This window comes from Ambystoma mexicanum, chromosome 13 (assembly GCF_040938575.1).
Source record: "Ambystoma mexicanum isolate Mex_15411 chromosome 13, UKY_AmexF1_1, whole genome shotgun sequence".
Lineage (NCBI taxonomy): Eukaryota > Metazoa > Chordata > Amphibia > Caudata > Ambystomatidae > Ambystoma > Ambystoma mexicanum.
Window position 1 is genome coordinate 75,942,363 of NC_090938.1, and position 20,171 is coordinate 75,962,533.

At 46.4% G+C, this 20,171-nt stretch overlaps 1 long non-coding RNA gene across 1 annotated transcript in view; it reads left to right on the forward strand.

Annotated features, from left to right (window-relative positions):
- Positions 1 to 3,739: 3,739 nt before the first annotated feature.
- Positions 3,740 to 20,171, forward strand: part of LOC138520896 (uncharacterized) — a 40,749-nt gene continuing 24,317 nt past the window's right edge. The window contains exon 1 of the long non-coding RNA XR_011282890.1: positions 3,740 to 3,845. This is a non-coding gene — a long non-coding RNA (uncharacterized lncRNA). The remainder of the gene's footprint in view (positions 3,846 to 20,171) is intronic.

A 20,171-nucleotide genomic window follows, 5' to 3' on the forward strand; every position in this document is an offset into this window, starting at 1 on the left:
ATCAACATCTCTGTAGCCCTTTAAACTATTTCAAAGAGAAATACATGTCTTTTTTTACCCTTTCCATTTTTTTTAACCTTTGCACAGCCTTTGGTCTGCAAGGCGTAAACTGACACCCTTAACTGCTAATGAAGACACATACATTCTTGCTTTTTTCCATTTTCAACAAATAAACACTGAAAGGAAACATGGTATTTTCCATCTGTATTGATGTGTTTACAACAATACAAAGGGAAAACTGGGAGCCTTAATCATGGTGAGCATAAGATGAACACTCTTCGATGAAATCACTGCTGCTCTGCGGGAGTACAGGGACAAGCAGCGATGAAACATTCTACTTAGTACCCCCACTTGCAACTAAACTTGCAGTGACTCCAATCAGAAAGGCTGTAATAGACACAACCCGACAGGTATAACTCCTTCATGTCTTAAGGTAGCACTGGCCAGGGGCAGGCTGTCCTCTTCAGGAGGGGTGTGCGTTACTAAAAGAAGCAAATCAAACAACAATAGTACTGGGGTACCAAAATAACAGAATGGCCAACAAATGACCTACAAAAATAGGGTTCTTTAATAATTGAACTCAAAATACAAATAAACTAATCAAAACACTAATGGCGCACCCCTGTGAGGAAAAACACAGAATGCAGACTTTGGAATAATGTGTACTCTGGGTTTCATGACAGAGGTGCACAGGAATGATCTCAGCAGCAATTTTCAAAGTTACTGAGGATGTATTTAAAAAGGTATAGAGATTGAGTTTTACAAGTCAATGGGCCCATTAAGGTTGGCCATGTTGACAGAACCACACGTGCCAACACTCAACGGTGGTGAGCCAGGCTTAATGGTGCTTTCAATCGGTCAAGTTGGTACAAAGACATTTCGAGTTGATGATTCCCAATAGATTGCTGCCATCAAGACGGTTGAGTCAAATCTAGACTGTCCGTTGATGCAGTGATCCTGTAGTGGTGATCTTTTTGGATTCGGATGAAGGAACCAGGCGATAATGGGTCGAGTCCATGGGCCTCATTACAACCCCGGCGCTAAACCATGGTGCTATTAGCACCATGGTCCATGCCGGGGTCCGCCATGGTGAATGGGCGGAATTACCGCCCCATTCCAAGGTTGGCGGGGCGGTAATTCCACATTCACCATGGCCCCTTCCCCATTCCCATTTTTGGCCCATAGGGCTCAATGAGAATGGGGAAGGTGCTAATTACGGCACCGTAAATTACGGTGCCGTAATTAGCTCCTAGGTCCCTTTGCGAGTTGGTTTTTTAACGCCTGCTAAAAGCAGGCGTTAAAGTGCAACCCGCAAAGGGACCTCGTAATCAGGCGTTAAGGGTTTAACGGCGCCAACACCTTTTACGGCGCCGTTAACCTCTTAACGCCTGGGTTGTAATGGGGCCCCAAGTCTCAAATTGTTTGAGTTAGCTCTGAAGGGCCCTACGATACGATGTGATTCTTTAATGGAAATCGGCTCAAAAATACTGAAGCCCAGTCAGGATAGGTGATACAGAAAGGTTGAAAGGGCAGAATACGTGGCCTTAAGTGATGCCAGTTCATGAACTATTATGTGACCACAAAAGTGATGGGTGGAAGGTTTTGAATGAATCTGTACCACTGGCGTTGCTCTGGGCAACCTTCCACACCACCGTTTTTTGGCCCGTCTGCACCATTGCAAAAGGGGTCCAGCCATATGCAAATCAGTCAGGTACTGCCACCAATGGTAGCAGCCCAGCCCGAACTGCTAGGCCAGGTCCCCTCTGCACGGAAACACAAGCAACCCCAGACATGTTTCGGCCTTGTTGGGCCTCCTCAGTGAGGTGCAGCCTGGTTCCCTATGGCACAGCGAGCAAGGGACCCATGTCTGGGCATACCCTCTCACACATAGTGAGACAAACTGTGACCACAAACATGATGGGTAGAAGTTTTTGAATGTATCTGTACCACTGGCATTGCTCTGGGCAACCTTCCACACCAACGTTTTTTTGCCCGTCTGCACCATTGAAAAAGGGGTCCAGCCATATGCAAATCAGTCAGGTACTGCCACCAATGGTAGCCGCCCACCCCGAACTGTTAGGCCAGGTCTCCTCTGCATGGAAACACAAGCAACCCCAGACATGTTTCGGCCTTGTTGGGCCTCCTCAGTGAGGTGCAGCTTGGTTCCCTATCGCGCAGCGAACAAGGGACCCACGTCTGGGCATATCCTCTCCCACATAGTGAGACAAACTGTGACCACAAACGTGATGGGTAGAAGTTTTTGAATGTATCTGTACCACTGGCATTGCTCTGGGCAACCTTCCACACCACCATTTTTTAGCCCGTCTGCGCCATTGCAAAAGGGGTCCAGCCATATGCAAATCAGTCAGGTACTGCCACCAATGGTAGCCGCCCAGCCCGAACTGCTAGGCCAGGTCTCCTCTGCATGGAAACACAAGCAACCCCAGACATGTTTCGGCCTTGTTGGGCCTCCTCAGTGAGGTGCAGCTTGGTTCCCTATGGCGCAGCGAACAAGGGACCCACTTCTGGGCATATCCTCTCTCACATAGTGAGACAAACTGTGACCACAAAAGTGATGGTGGAAGGTTTTGAATGAATCTGTCCCACTGGCGTTGCTCTGGGCAACCTTCTACACCACCGTCTATGACATCTTCTTAATTGCCTATTTCACTGCTTCCCTTTGAATCACGTCTTCTCTACCATTTTCTTTCTATGGTTTTTAAATGTACTCATGGCATGTCTCCTCCTTATCTTTCTTCGCTAGTCTCGTTCTTTTCTCCCTCTTGGACTCTCCAATCACAGAATCTGCTACTTCTCACTGTCCCCAAACCCCCCTATGCTTCTTCCCGATTCCGATCTTTTGCCCTCTCATCCCCTAAAGACTGGAATTCTCTCCCTCTATCTGCCCACTCTTCTTCATTTCTTTGAATTTTTCAATGTAACCTGAACGCTCATCTTCTCTTACTCAGGGACTTTCTGTTTCTCTCCCCCTCCTTCTGTTTTTAATTGTTTTTTTGCATTAACATGTAAATTGTACCGTTTTCAAATAATTTGTAAAAGTGCTTTTATCGAAAGGCTGAAATATGTGAGGCTGTTGATAATGAAATCCGTTTTCTCAACGTAACCCACAATGAACTCCTGAATACAATACTGCAGGGGTGGTGCCAAAACTCTAGAGAGCACTGTGACCTGCATTAACCACTTAACTGCCAGGGAAAATGATGCTAAATGGATTTCTCATGCCCCTAGGACGAGCACTCTCGTCCTTGGCACTTAGGCCTCTTTTTAGGCCACTTGAAAGTGCACTTTGACACCCACCTCAATCTATGACTTCATGACCACCATCGCTAGAGGATGAATAACCAGGTGAGTTACGGGTCTTGTCAGGATAAAAGTCCTGAATGGGGTTCCTCAGTTTGAAGCATCTTCATAACAACCAATCCCAGTCTTTTATTTGTGGGAGGTTTCACCCAGTTTGATTTTTGTACAGAACGTTTGCTCAACATCTAGGACTTAAGATACCCAACGACGGTGCTGTAGTCTTCTCAAGATGGTCTAATGTCACGGAATAACCGTTCTCCGGGCCTTCTATTACATTTCACCTATCATAGGTCACTCGAAGGTTGAGAAAAAAAAGATACTAATGAGTTACAATATACCGTCGCAATGAAATGATAGAAAAAAACTGTGAAACGACATTAGCACATGTGTGTAATGGGGCGATAACTACTGGGCCTGCGGGCATATGCTGCCAGATAAGGAAAGCCGCTGCAATGCGGGCGGCGATGCCATTGCCAGCAGGAATGGCCTCTAGACGGGAAGGAATAACCATCAGCACTAAATCGGTGAGTACTAAGGGCATTTTTAATTTTTTTAAACAAAAAAAAAACCTTACCTGTGAAATTGGAGGTTCCACGTCGTTTTCTTTTCCGTTTTTAGTGTTGATTAACCACAAACAACATTAAAAGAGGGCCACACTTAAGAAGATATGGCAGTGCCAATTTCACTGGTTTTTCATGTTTTCTTTTCACAAAAAAGACTTCAGCCCCCTGTGTCTTCCCATCTTGGGTGCTAGAGGTGGTGTTGCTTGTGTGTGGGGAGCGCATGGAGCATGGGCATACTGGGTGGGGGGGGGTACCAGCAGCCTGGGCAGTGTGGAACTCCATCCCACCTCAACAATATTTAGAAAAGTTCCCGTCATCTGCACCCCTGCGAGAGTTTCTATTCACAGGAGCACTGCGACGACTTCTAAGCCCATTACTAACATGGCAAGAGACCCTGCAGGTGGCAACAGTGCACGGTATAAGAACCTTTAACATAGCATACCAAAACATGGCTGTGCACAGAGGCGTTGCTAGGCGGCAGCTAAGGGGCTATAGCCCTGGGTCTTCCGGTTGTAGCCCCAGATAGAAGCACAGGGGCTAAAACCAAAAGACAAGCTAGCCCCAAGCAGGGGTGGACTGGCCTATAGGGAACTCTGGAGATTTCCCTCTGGGCCTCTGCACCCTGGGCCTCTTTTGTGTGATATTTCCAAATTTTCTCATAGGAAAAGCATTGGGCTGGCTGAAAATGTGTCAAATGGGGCCACTTTGAATCTTATTTCCAGGGCCTCTTTTGGTCCCCAGTAATTAATTCCAGGGCCTCTTTTAGTTCCCAGTCCACCCCTGGCCCCAAGCCCCGACATTAGCGTAGCCGAGGATCCTTTCCAGACCTGGCAACACCCATAGCTGTGCCATCAGCTGATGAAGTGTTGCTGTCTCTTACACACTTTGCTCTGGACCAGCGTACAATGGCAGTGTGTTGTGCACAGGTTGTGGTAAAAAATAAACGGAACTGATAATAGTCTGTTTTATAAGATTCATGAGCGCTCTTCAAACTCTAGGTGTTGCTAGGTCTGGCAAAAAGCTGGGGCTACGCCAATGTCAGGACTGTCAAGACTTGGGGCTAGCCAGCCTTTTGGTTGTATCCTCTGAGCTTATACCTGGGGCTATAGCCCCCTCAGCACCTCTGTATAGTGGGAGAGTAGTGATCACATGGAGTGATCCAGCTCTGGAGTCTCTGAGACTGCCGGCCCAATGGGTGGTCTCCTGACCTGCTAAATGGCCGATTCGTCCCTAGCACAGAGCGGTCCGGCCAAGTTAAGGGGGGGTCTCATGTTGCTCCGAAAGAAAGCTCTGTATCAGCTAATAGCGCTCAGCATTTTTACTGCTTCATTTTTTATAATTCCCTGTTACATCATCCGGGTGCTTTCAACTTCTCTACCACCCTAGAAAAAGAAAAAGGACGATTTTTGCTTAGTAAGCAGAATTGCCCCAAACATCAACTAGACTCACTTTCTCTCATTGTAAACTGTTTGTTGATTGTTCATAACCACATCAGCATTTTGTAAAATGCTAGTATATTTTTTTTAAATCAATTTTCATTTGTAATTATAACCTCTTTATTTCCGCTTGCTGTAGGCCGCCAGGTTTGCACTTTTGAAAATATGGCTCATTTTATTAAAAGCAGTATTGATCACTGAAGCAGTAATGTGCCCACGCGGCTTTATGGAAATGCAATCATCCCAAGACTGGCTGAGAGGAAGCAAATAATTCCATACGCATTCCCAAGGGAAAAGATGTCTAGCCGAGAGGCCATTTTCACCGCATAATCCGAGTACTTAGGAAGACTGAAACATTCACTGCCTGAGACTGTGATAAATGGCCTGATTAAACTTTTAACCCGATTCCATTCTATTACTGTCTAATAAAGCATAGCGAAGAAGAGGGATTGGGAGGCGGCGAGCGAAGCGCGTACCGTGGCACGCGCGGTGCGCACAAGGCATAAACGTCGACCCCGACAAATATATTATACAGACTGTGCAAGTCTATTCAAATTCCCCAGAATATCCATGGGCCTGTGGTTGTGCCCAGATGCATCACTACAGGGGAGGGGCATATGGGGGCTATAGCCCCGGGTATTTTGGTTGTAGCCCTGGATAGAAGCTCAAGGGCGACACCTAAAAGGCTAGCTAGTCCCGACAGTTCCGACAACAGCATAGCCCTGGAGCTTTTCGAGACCTAGCAACACCCCTGGTTGTGCCCAACTGTCTTTGAAAAGATTAGAGTACATCAATTCAATTGTCTCGAGTAATTAAATAATATATGTATTTATGTATTGGGTAATTAGTTAGGTTGAGCAGTATTTGTAAAGACTGAGTTCAAGACCCTCTGCATTGTCCACAAGGCCTTCTGGGGCCTGGGGCCTCAATACCTCCAACTCTTTCTTCGTAAATCCCTTCCTACTCGAGCTCTTCGCTCGTTCACCTCCAACTCTCTCAGGGTCTGTCACTTCTCCAAGCAACGAGTTGGTGGTAGATCTCTTTCTTCTGCTGGGGCCTCCCTCTGGGACAGCCCTCCTGCCTCCCTGAAACTTGAGGAGAACCATCTCTGGTTCTGGAAACACCTCAAGACTTTCCTCTTTGTTTCTGCCTTCTCTCTTCCTCTCCCCTGCTGATTTCCTGTCTGATACTGCACTGGTCACCTGGATACCCTCTGAGTTCGGGCCCAGGTCCCTGCCCACCGAGCTGCACACCTGCACTGTCCCCCTGGCAACTCTTGCCCTTGGGTCTGTATCTGTAACCCTGCAGTCCCCCTACGTGCACTTTTGGACACCTGCTGTCTGCACTTACCCTTGCACCTGCCACCTGCTGGCCGCACTTCTTGTTATTGTTTTGATCACATGCACAGCACTGCCCTCTCCCCTTTCCACTGGCACTTTTCCCCTTTCCCCCTTCCCGTGCACTTGCGCGATCTCAATGTCACTTGACCTAGTAAGATCGTTATCTCTGTCCTCCCTCTGTTCCCCCTCCCTTGCTTCGTCGCGCCTTGAAGCACTTGTGTAAAGGCGCGTTATAAATGCCATATCATATCATATCAAGGCACAACATTCACCATTTACTTGGCTTCTCTGTACCGACGGCTGCCACAGAGTAAAGGCAAGGGGTTGTTTGCCCAATGGGGTTCTCCACAGGGAATATAGCCATGGTTGGAGGAGGACATGTGCATGTGGCAAATGCACGCAGGTGAGTATTTGCCTCCAGGTTGGTAGGCTTTGTGGTCTTCAGTAATGCCTGGGTGCCAGTGTGGGTGCGGGTAGTAATTCGCCCATTTCACCACTACCAACTCATTGAAAGCCATTTCAGAGAAAGACCAACACAAAGAAGTGCCAGGTCATTACAAGGTCAACACACCAACATTGCACCCATTGGTTTCAATTGAAAACTCAACAATCTTGGGGGGAAAAGGAAGGAGGCAGCAGCCCATTAAACAAAAACCTAAAAGCCCATGTTAAAACGTAAGGGGTGTAGGGCATAAAAATATAGTGAAACATGAAGCCAAAAAAAATGTACAATATAGGAAAGTGAGGTGAACGGAAGGGTGGGGTGAAACAGCATAAAGAAAGAACAGGTTGGGGATCCCCCTGCATTTTGCTGTATAAAAGGATGGAAAATAACTGGAAAAAGACAATGAAATGACATTAAGTTAAATGGCTCAAGACGCCAAGTCTGTGAGCTGGCTGCAGTGAGGAGGGTGTGACTTGGTTTGTAGTGAGATGGCTGCAGTGAGGTGGGTGTGGCATGACTTGGCTTGCAGTGAGATGGCTGCAGTGAGGTGGGAGTGGTGTGACTTGGCTTGCAGTGAGATAGCTGCAGTGAGGTAAAAGTGGCGTGACTTGGCTTGCACTGAGATGGCTGCAGTGAGGTGGGTGTGGTGTGACTTGGCTTGCAGTGAGATGGCTGCAGTGAAGTGGGAGTGGCGTGACTTGGCTTGTAGTGAGATGGCTGCAGTGAGGTGGGAGTGTCGTGTCTTGGCTTGTAGTGAGAAGGCTGCAGTGAAGTGGGAGTGGCGTGACTTGGCTTGCAGTGAGATGGCTGCAGTGAGGTAACAGTGGCGTGACTTGGCTTGCACTATGATGGCTGCAGTGAGGTGGGTGTGACTTGGCTTGCAGTGAGATGGCTGCAGTGAGGTGGGTGTGGTGTGACTTGGCTTGCAGTGAGATGGCTGCAGTGAAGTGGGAGTGGCGTGACTTGGCTTGCAGTGAGATGGCTGCAGTGAGGTAACAGTGGCGTGACTTGGCTTGCACTATGATGGCTGCAGTGAGGTGGGTGTGACTTGGCTTGCAGTGAGATGGCTGCAGTGAAGTGAGAGTGGTGTGACTTGGCTTGTAGTGAGATGTCTGCAGTGAGGTGGGTGTGACTTGGCTTGCAGTGAGATGGCTGCAGTGAGGTGGGTGTGGCATGACTTGGCTTGCAGTGAGATGGCTGCAGTGAGGTGGGAGTGGCATGACTTGGCTTGCAGTGAGATAGCTGCAGTGAGGTAAAAGTGGCGTGACTTGGCTTGCACTGAGATGGCTGCGATGAGGTGGGTGTGGTGTGACTTGGCTTGCAGTGAGATGGCTGCAGTGAAGTGGGAGTGGTGTGACTTGGCTTGCACTGAGATGGCTGCAGTGAGGTGGGAGTGGTGTGACTTGGCTTGCAGTGAGATGGCTGCAGTTAGGTGGGAGTGACGTGACTTGGCTTGCAGTGGATGGCTGCAGTGAAGTGGAAGTGGTGTGACTTGGCTTGCAGTGAGATGGCTGCAGTGAGGTAAAAGTGGCGTGACTTGGCTTGCACTGAGATGGCTGCAGTGAAGTGGGAGTGGCGTGACTTGGCTTGCAGTGAGATGGCTGCAGTGAGGTAACAGTGGCGTGACTTGGCTTGCACTATGATGGCTGCAGTGAGGTGGGTGTGACTTGGCTTGCAGTGAGATGGCTGCAGTGAGGTGGGTGTGGTGTGACTTGGCTTGCAGTGAGATGGCTGCAGTGAAGTGGGAGTGGCGTGACTTGGCTTGCAGTGAGATGGCTGCAGTGAGGTAACAGTGGTGGACTTGGCTTGCCCTATGATGGCTGCAGTGAGGTGGGTGTGACTTGGCTTGCAGTGAGATGGCTGCAGTGAAGTGAGAGTGGTATGACTTGGCTTGTAGTGAGATGTCTGCAGTGAGGTGGGTGTGACTTGGCTTGCAGTGAGATGGCTGCAGTGAGGTGGGTGTGGCATGACTTGGCTTGCAGTGAGATGGCTGCAGTGAGGTGGGAGTGGCATGACTTGGCTTGCAGTGAGATAGCTGCAGTGAGGTAAAAGTGGCATGACTTGGCTTGCACTGAGATGGCTGCGATGAGGTGGGAGTGGTGTGACTTGGCTTGCAGTGAGATGGCTGCAGTTAGGTGGGAGTGACGTGACTTGGCTTGCAGTGGATGGCTGCAGTGAGGTGGAAGTGGTGTGACTTGGCTTGCAGTGAGATGGCTGCAGTGAGGTAAAAGTGGCGTGACTTGGCTTGCACTGAGATGGCTGCAGTGAGGTGGGTGTAGTGTGACTTGGCTTGCACTGATAGGACTGCACTGAGGGGGGTGTGGCATTACGGCTTGTAGTGAGATGGCTGCAGTGAGGTGGGTGTAGTGTGACTTGGCTTGAACTGAGAAGACTGCACTGAGGGGGGTGTGGCATGACTTGGCTTGCAGTGAGATGGCTGCATTGACGTAGATTGTTTGTTTTTTGTTTGTTTATTGATTTACATAGCACACCGAACCAGGGGGTATCTGGGCGCATTGGAGACGGTTACAAATTAGCATGACGAGGTTACAGGCAGTGCATACAATATGTACAAAAATAGAAGCTAGTACTGTATGAAGCAAAATAGCACATTTAAGAGTTATTGACTGTAGTTAGACACAAAAGAACATTGTACAACAAAGAGCAACTAGAAGCAGAAAAGAACTGGAATCCCAGCGCTTGTCACTAAAAATAAGGTGCACGTAAATTAAGTCGGGCACGAGGCTGCGGGTGGTTGTGTCAGTTATGGACCTTCTGCTTACAGTTCCACGACCCAAAACAATTCAATTACAGAGAAATAACCACACTGCGCTAATGGCCCCTTAGTTATTGTATTTAATTAGGCAATTTATCAAAACGAAACAGCTTCTGAACCAGCCAAGTCGTGTTTCGAGCGCATGCTCTTTTTCAAGGCTGGACATTGTATACACATGAGATTCTACAATCATATGTAGCATTTAAAGCATTAAAGCATGTACAGATTGCAGTTGTGAAAAAGCAGAACAAAACCAAAGGCATGTTAGACCATTAGCCGAAACAAACCCAGGATTATAACATGCACTGGTGATAGGAATACATTATAAAAGGATATAATGTAGAGTGGTTGTTGTATCGAACATCCATGGAACCACAAATACCAGTAGCAGTACAAGACAAAACAAAAATATTTTTTAAAAAACATCAGTTATAGTGCTAATATCCTCCATGCACAAAGAGCCTACGAAGTCAGGAGCCTCGGGATGTGCCATATGTACATTTAAAGTACTGTGTGTTCCTGTTTCATGGAATTCACCCTCGAGGTTAAAGGAAAAGCACATTGTGCTAAGTAGTTCATTAGAATAAATGACTCGTAGAATGGAATTGTCATACAAAATGCCCCTCGCCTAAGAAGATTCTGAAAAAAACACATATAGTGCGGGGCATTGCCCAGAACTTATTCTGCAAGAATAAATAGGAGAGTGCTGTAATTACGTACAGTCGGGTTACCTTTTTAATATATATATATATATAAGAACATACGAATGTAACTGACATAATAAGAGAGTGATATGCCATTAACAACGTAGGAAACCCAAGATCCTACCTGTTCAAGGACGCGGTTACCTTGACTAATGACGACAAACTTTTAGGCACTAAGGCAAAAATGCATTGAGAGTTTATGCAATAGGGCCATTTCTGCCTTAGTGCCTAAAAGTTTGCCCTAGTGCCAAACACACTGGCCAAATTGCGCTTGCACCATGACAAGTGCAATGTTTCATGGTATAGGCACTAAGGCAACAATGCATTGAGAGTTTATGCAATAGGGCCATTTTTGCTTTAGTGCCTAAAAGTTTGCCCTAGTGCTAATACCATTCCGTATTAGCACTAGGGCAAACTTTGCCCTCGTGCAAAAATGCATTGAGAGTTTATGCGCTTATACCCAGAAAAATTGCAGTGGTCATGGTGCAAAGGCTTTCTGATATGGCCTCAATGCTTTTTGCACTAGGGCCACGTTTGTCCCTAGTGGTGATACTGTGCAATTGTGCACTTGCACCAGTGCAAAGTCTCTGTAATCTGGCACCAGATGTGCAATTATTTTTTGTGGGGGGTATGATGTATGCAAGCCCTCAAATTGTCTAATTTTAAAAAACATTTTTTTATGTTTACAGTCCTCAAAATCATCTCTCGCAGTTCAGGTGTGGTAGCAACAAAACTCTAATTATTAATATATGATAGGAGGCTCTAAGTGCCATCATTAACCCACATCCACCCAATGTATTCAGGCTATGGACACACAATCACATATGAACACAGGTGAGCTCTCTACTTAGACAGCGGTTACCATGAACACCTGGCGTGGCAGTAGATATAGTGATCCTAATGCTATGGTAAGTTCACTTTGTAATGTAGCACAAGTGCTTAGGCGACTTTTGGGTCGTGGTAGTGACCAGGGCCTCAGTTAAAGCTATTTTTCAGACTTCAAATGGTTAAATTAAACATTAACAAGACATGTGTCACGTTACAATGCGTTTATCTGGCATTAGAGCACCCATTGAAACACTGCTACCCCACCTCGTTGCTTGTATTAAACCAACCATTGCTGTCACGTACATGCTTTCAGATTGTTGGCTTGAAGCTAGTCTGCCCGGCCTAGAGACCCAAGCTACTCCTCACTGATGATGCCCAACAAGGCTGAAACATGTCTGGGGATGCTTGTTGTCTCGTGCAGAAGGAATGTGACCTAGAAGTTCGGGGCAGGATCAAGCCTGATTTGCATATGGTTTTTCCCCTTCTGTAATGGTTGGGCAGGCTGAAAAACGATGGTCTGGAGGTTTGCCCAGAGCTATGCCCGTGGTTATGATTAATTCAAAACCTTCCAGCCATCACCTTTCTGTTTTGCTAGTTAAGACTACACCTTCCAGAATGCAATTTATTTCTCATTCAAATCCGTGCACTGGAGAAGTGATGCCAAGTGGCATGGAGTCATCCGGTTATCCTACCTCCGGGCACCCTGTCAGGAAGGTGAGCCAATTCCCTACTCTGAGCTAAGCATTCCAAAACAGGCAGGGTGTTTGCGAGCAGCCAGCAGTGCCTGTTGAAAGAGATTATGGGATTAGAATGACGCAATGCGTGGCACTGGGAGTAGACTGGGGGCAGTCATCTGGAAAGCTGCCAGGGCCTGCTTTAGCCTCATGAACTGGGCTGAACTGGTGACCGCAGCACCACGGAAAAGAGGACTGGGGTCTCCATGAATGTGGTCATGGCCCAAGAACATTGATGAAACCAACTCCACTGAGCACTGCATTAAAGTGTTTACACGAGTTGGTCTCCTTGCACAGTGAACTCTTCTCCCTTCTAGTCTTGAGTTACCCCAACTGCCCTGTTTAGACATAGGAACACATCTCTGGGGGGTTTACACACCCCCTTCATTCCTACAAGCGAGTCCTTAGGGTAACCCAGCAGCACTGAGTCCCGGCCACCCTAAGAACGGTGCAATGGCTGCTCAGTGAGAGAGTGGTCTCACGAGACTGCAGTCAGCCTTTCACCTGCCAAATTCCCCCTTGCATAGGCAGCCAGGTACTGCTCGCCACGCACCCAGCAAGGTATATACAATCCCACTGTAGCACCCTTTGGCTAAATACCGGAGGCCAGATCTGCTCTTCTTAATGTGGCACGACAAGGCTGCAGTTTAACTCTTGCATCTTTCACGCCATAAATTCCAACCAAACTTTAATAACCTCAGACGATCGGCAGCACCTTTTTCTTTACTCTACTTGCTCGTCCGCGCCATGCTTTTTCTTTTTATCTCTTTATTTATTTACAGTCGACTCTCTTTTTCTCCTTATCTATTCTTTTTCCAGCATACTGAGGTTTCACTCCCCGTAACCACCTGAGCCTCACGCTCCAGGCGCAACACATTGGCAGCCCCCGCGAATGGGCTGCCGGGAGTGCTGTTACGCTGTCCTTTCCACCAGCCCAGGATGGAAGCGGACGACCATGCGGGGTGCACCTCCTTTTGGACCTTGCCGCCCCCCCACCGTGCTAGGCTAACAGGGGGCAATTTACTCTTGGTCCTCCTTACCCTCCGGCAGCAGGGTCGTTTTTGGCACTGCTCTACGGCCTGAGTTACTGTCACAGCAAAAAGGGGGTTTCGCCCACTTGCTGCCTCCATCAGTGCAAACATTGCTTTCTATTCACCCAGGCTCTCTTACATCATCTTCTAAATTCAATCAAATGTGCCTGTGCTCCCTTCCGCCTCTCTTTCCTTACTGCACCCCTCCACTGGTATTCCTTCCGCTTTAGAGCCTCAATGCGCCTCACTGCATCGTCCATCATCCAGGTCTCGCTCCCTAACCTTCCTGAAGCTCCCACTCAGGACCATTTTGGCTGCAGGGAGCACCGTTATTTCCTTCATTTTGCCAGCCAGTCCTAGAAGCTGCAAGTGCGGATGCCCTCTTTACAGACTGGCACGCTCCCACCGTGCCAGTCTATCCAAGGGGGCTGATCATTCATGGTTATTCCTCTCTGCCCCTCGCTGTGCCAGGTTCCCCAATGGGCATATTAGGGCATCCTCCATGTCAGGGGATGAGTGGGCCCTTCCCACCTTTGACAGGTGAACCCCCTCTTTATCGTAATCACACAGTCCTCCCAGGTTTTAACACACCATGACTGATAGTTGAAAAGCCTGCGCGCCAGCAGCACTTTTGCTATTTACCTATCTAAAGGCTTCCATTACTTACCATTACCTTGTGTGTATTAGACCGGAAAAGCACGGAATTGAAATACTGTTAATGGTACGTCGTTCTCATGCGGTTAACGTAGCTCACAATCCCAGAATTTTGCCCTCTGAGGATGGGGCTCGATTCTTCCGGGTTCCAGCCACATGCATTAACTGCTTGCGGCACTGAGACTGGCCGTTGTCCTCAAGTTTTTTTCCTGACCAGCTACCCTTTAATCTGGCGGGTGTATAATTAAACATCCTTGTGTATGCTGTTCCAACCTACTCCTTCTCCCCTTACTTTTATACTTGTCTGTTTCACCAATCGTCTGTTCAATACAGACTAAGGCGCCCGGCTCATCTCAAGGGCATCTTTGTTCTTCTTCAACAACCTTCCATGCTAATATATGGGCAGAGGTGGCTAACCCACCCTTCTAAGCTCATTTAGTCCTACTTCTAGATCCTCTACGGACACTGCAATTTCATCCCCAGGCTACACCCAGTGGCGATTGGCCACCCAGCAGTTTGTGCAACCCCTCGATATGTTCAGCTAAGAACCATTTCACACCTACAAGATCTGTGACGTGGGGGTGGCTGGGCTGCTTCAGCCTCTTCCATACCTTGCTTCCAGTCATGTGCCTAACCCTACTTTACTTCCCTTAGGTGTGCTGGCCCCCCAGGTAGTTTTTGCATTTAATAAACACCATTTTGTCGCAGTTAATTATACGGTCACAAACAAGTCAAGATCTCCTTCCCCTACAATGAATGTGGCACACAATAAAAATGTTTTTATTTCTACCATTCAGGTCCTTTTTGATAAGGCCTCCAACCCGTCTCGCACACAACCTTAACAAATACCCCATGCCACAATGGACTAGGTATCAGGCCGGCGTGTATTAATAAGATAATTATTAGCTAATTTGGACAAACATATTACAGCAGCCACCAGTATTGTGGCAACACCAATACAAAATATCCGTTTTAGTAAAGTACCAGCACAGAGATGATCCCAGACTATGTAGTTACAATAGCTACCTTTTACATCACCCCCCCTTCCCAATGCAAGCAAAGAACAGTTCAAAGTACACAAGAAAAATTAACAGTTATGCTTTTCTCCCAGCATCCCTCAGCCTCCAGACATCCAGTAGGCTTGACTCTTTTGAATGGAAGGCATGGAGTAGGAATGCAAGGGGAAAACTGTTTTGTGTGTGGTGCTCACAGAAACAATATGGGAGACAGAAAGGAAAGGGGGAAATTAGTTTTGCAAAGCACAATGGTAAAATGGGTTTTTAAATTCTTTATCACAACTGTAATGGGAAAGAATAGAAAGGAAGGGAATTTGTTTTTCTTATACTTAAAAGGACAGGCAGGGCTTTGGCGAATATGAATCAGCACACAATGGGAAAATCGGATTTCGGAGGACTTGATCACAAAAGCAATAAAGAGGAGACAGAGATGCAATGGGAAAACTTCATTTTGCCACACCTTACAATAACACACAGTGCCTTAGGTTTATTATAAGAACCGAATGGGAAAATCAATTTTGGGATGTTTAGCACAAGGGCAATGGGAGAAAGAAAATGCAAATGGAATTTCATTTTTCTGAGCACAATGGACACAGTGACAATTTCATTTTTGTCACCCTGCGCACACACGTGGAAGCAGGTTTTGGGGTTTAATTCTTTTGGCAAATCTTTATGACTATACCAGCTCACAATACACTGGGAAAAGATTTTTGGTTTTCGAATGCCACCAATACACATCCTGTGAATTCATTGGGGGAATTAATTGATTTACTTTGAGAAATATGCTATGGATCTACACAGTCGAATGGGGGATTTTTCTATGGGACAATAACAAAAATACACAGGCAAACAGGGGATTCTTCAATGGGGGGAATATCTAAGACAATGCTGAAAGAATGCAGGCTTCTGCAATGTATGGCTTAGGGTATTTCTACTTACAGGATAGGTCTGGTCTGGACATCAGATAGCATCAGGGCACCACTGCTGGGACAGCCAAAGGGGTCAGTCAAGGGTCTCCAATCTTTCCTTCCAAGGGTCCCCAAGCAGTTTCTGTTTCTCCTGGCTCCTGTCTTCCCTCCAAGATTGGGCCTCCCTCTGCTGGGATGTTTCTGCAGATTTTGACAGAAGATCACCTCATTGAGTTAGTGGAAAAGCCCTGCTCTGAGGCAAGTTGGCTTAGTTATAGGGCAGATGACATCACAAATGTGTCATGATTCTCGCGAAAGAGATTGACTAATGCTTACTACCCCACACCCCCAGTGTGCTGATAGGACAAGGGAATGTGGGAGTGCTTGGGCACACTAGGGGAGGAGAGCACTTCATCATTTTACTTCGACTGGGGGTCTTGGTCTGGTTTGAGGACATAGAAACCTCACTACATGGCAAGTGCCCTTAATCTCCATGTTTTGACAGATATGAATGTATTTTAAAAAGCTACATTTTGCAGCAAATCACATTAGACTAGTCAGGTGTCTGTACGTCATTCCTATGCAGAGATACCATTTTTGTCCATTTACTCCAGAACTATATCAGTGAGAAATACACCATTTTGCAGGCATCATAGGAATTATGATTGCCATGTTTCATCGAATTTTCATGTCTGGAATTCACAATGAGGGCCACATCACATTTTCATAAATAATTTTTGTTGTGTTTATCTCACACATTGAGGATAATCAGAAGGGGGTAACTGTTGCCTTTCTGAAAAGCCTGGAATTACTATTGTGCAATGTATATTGTCAATTTTGTGTGATAAAATGTGATTCTCTCAGTTAAAACAATGGGCAGTCTCCCTATTCATTTTGCTAGACCCCCTCCTTTTTTAAGTACCAGTTCTGCTCGGTCCAGGCATAACATCAAGAGAGAGATGTTTGTTTAGATTAGCCCAGCCCTTCAAGAGCTAATGATCACTAATGCACGTTTTATGGGTTTGTGTGACCCAGAGGTCACAAAGGCTGGAGAACAGACCTGTCTTTATCTGATCCACCCTGTCAATTGGATCTCAAAGCAACTTATTTCTTGCATTTATATGGAACAGCAGTGACAATGAAGACAGCTAGGTCTAAGTTTCCTGGGCAACAGAGGAGCTCTGAAGTCCAGTTTCACATATGAAGGAATCACCAGCCCGCAGCTCATGACCTTTCAGAAAACAGCCTGTCAACTCATACATGATGTATTTTAAAGGACATATAAGGCACATAATTTACAATGCATGAACATTATTTCTGCATGGAACATATACATCAGAACACCATGCCCAAGCTTACAAGTCTGGTGGGTATTTTGCTGAACAAGTTGTTAGTTTAAATGGAAAACCGAAATGACATTATGTGGTTTAATGTACATAAAGAAAATGCTCCATTTCACTGCAGCTGCTTGAACATACAACTCTATTGTTTTATTTAAAATCTTGTGCACTGCAGTTCCATGGAAATATCAGCATCGCTCTCCATAGATTTATTCACACTTTATGTTCATGTGTGTTTTGCTGTCTTCATGAAAGACAGTTTGCATATTTAGATTCTGGAGGTTTTTAGGCCCCCTTTCTCTCCCTTTTTTCTTTGGTTCCATAGGCCTTATGTCAAACCTCATTCCTATGCAGGCCTGGTATTTATTTCTCGCATCCAGGGGCTATTTCACTCCACATAAAATACAGGTAATTTAGCAACACTTAACCCTGTACCCGTTAATGTAAAAAGTACTTCTGTATGCTGACCGTGCATCTCTTTGTAACCAGAAAAAAACTTCTATACTGCCCTTATATAGCCGTAAGTGCTATTTGGCTTTAGTTATGTCCCAATGGAGACATTTCCTTTGACCTTCCCAATAAGCATTAGGAATAAGCTGCTAATTTACTGGTATTGCTGTTGTACTACCTACAATGCCAGAGCTTGAAATTAAGATTGGATAAGCAGGAACTAAAAACAGGTCTCGGTATCCCGCATTAACGAGTGACCAGGAGCTACCATTGGGAATGAGGAGTTAATGCATAGCGATCGACAACTCTAACTCATACTAGTGCTGCACGCTTATCATTGTGTCCATTATTTATGACCCTTATGCTTTACCTATCTTATAGATGCAGTTTACCCTTATGCTTTACCTATTTAATAGACGCGTCCTAATGGTTATTTAAGGTTTTGTGAATGCACATAACGCCTTTCAATTACGTTGCAGGAACTTATGAAGAAACATTAACAGCAGGTGTTTTATGTCAAGGTTTGTGCAGGTTTGTCCTGTTTCAAGCATATTGGCACGGGAAAGGTCCCGAAAAGCCGTATCCTCGTAAGTGTTTTGGCAGATCCTTCCCAGTACAGGCAGCGACGGCCTGGAACAAACTTCCAAAGGAACTTTGTGCTGAATCCAAACTCTTGAACTTTAGAAAATGTCTGAAACGGTTCCTTTTTTGAATAGCTATGGCTTTCTGGTATTCGACTTAGGCTCTTTACCTTACTTTCCTGCTCTCTCTGCGCCCTGATACCTGCGGGCCCCTGCACTATATAAATGGCAAATGGCTTGGCAATCACAGCATATTCTGTAAGGGAAAGGGCATTGTAAGAGTATGTGAGCGAACGATTTGGAGTACAATTGCTGGTAACCTGGCGGCAGCATGGTTAATGTGTAATAGATCTGCTCCTAGAGATAGAGGCCTACCCAATATCACCAGTGCAATGGGGAACATGTGCTTGTTAAAATGAGGAAGAAAAGCGTAACGGACAACTTGTGAAATATAGTTGGTGTGTATTTCTGGTGCAACTGTGCCCTTAGATTGGGTCGGTGAAAGATAGACGCCAAATGCTATTACTTTACTGGAACACATTGATAGAGTGGTTCTTTGTGATTTTCCCGAATTAAATTACAGAGAATGATATGATAGGTTATTTATAATGCGCTTAATACTCAGAGGTTTCTAAGTGCCGACCCGGGGATTGAATCTGCGTTGCTCCTTGTCGTCTTGCTTCCAAGGCGAGCATGTTGCCCCTGAGCTATCCTCCCGAGACAATGATATTCTCCCGAATGATTTTGCAACAAAACTTTTATAACGAAAAAATATTCAGTTTTATTATTTATTTTTTTGTGGGTTCCTCCCCAAAACCCTCTGTTTCCATATGATTTTAAACCCACCCTAACACCCTCCCCACCTGTTTTACCCCTTAACACCCCCTCATATATATATATTTTTTTTAATTCAATATTTTTTCTTTCTTATTGCTTCGTTATTAAAGTAATTCTCTGTTTTTTATTCTTTGAAATCAATGCATCCGCGACCCCATTCCACGTGTTTTTGTTGTAAATTAGCTCCCCCAGGCCCCGCGTTGCCCCGTGTTTCCCTGCCTCCCCCTTCCGGCATCCCTCGCCCACCCGCCCCCCATCCCTGATTGGTCACCTAGTTCGAGTCGTTTGGGTCTAGTGAACCACGCCGCTGCACCTACTCCTCTTTTTCCATCTGAGGAGCAGGTGAATGCGCCCCCATCCGCGACCCCATTCCGCGTGTTTTTGTTGTAAATTAGCTCCCCCAGGCCCCGCGTTGCCCCGTGTTTCCCTGCCTCCCCCTTCCGGCAACCATCGCCCGCCCGCCCCACCACCCCACCCTAGTCCAGCTCCCTCCCCCCGACCCGCCCATCCCTCCCTTCATCACTGCTCCTTCCAGGGCAGCCCCCTGCCCGGCAGCCCCCAGCGGCTAAGGGCCCCAAGGCCAAGGGCGGCTCCAAAAGAGGCGGCTCCAGGAAGTGTCAGCAGGTGTCCGCAAGGGAAGCCAAGGAAGCCACCTGACACTGACAAAACCGTAAGTGTTGGCTTGGGTGGGGGGTAGAGCAATTACTCTACTCCAAAAGCTCCTGCCACCTTAACCTACATTTCTATGGCCCGCAGTATAACGTTAACTAATGATTGCTAGCATACGCCACACTTAGATGAAATCGCTAATAACCTCTCTATGAAAATTGAATCTAGAACTGTTCCCAATCGCATTTAGAAGTACGCCTGATAGCCCCTCTGAGAAAGATACATTAGAATTGTTTCCACTCACATCTGAAGTGTACCCAACAGCCTCCCTGTGAAAGTTAAATTTAGAATTGTCCCCACTTGCATTCAGAATTGTACCCAACGCCATTTTAGAAGTGTACCCAATTGCATTTAGAAGTTGCGCCAAATAGCCTCTCTGTGTGAGTTGAATCTAGAACTGTTCCCACCTGCATTAGAATTTTACCCAATTGCATTAGGAGTGTACCCAATTGCATTCAGAAGCCTCTCTGCGAAAGTTGAATTTAGAAGTGTACCCAATTGCATTTAGAAGCCTCTCTGTGAAAGGTGAATTTAGAAT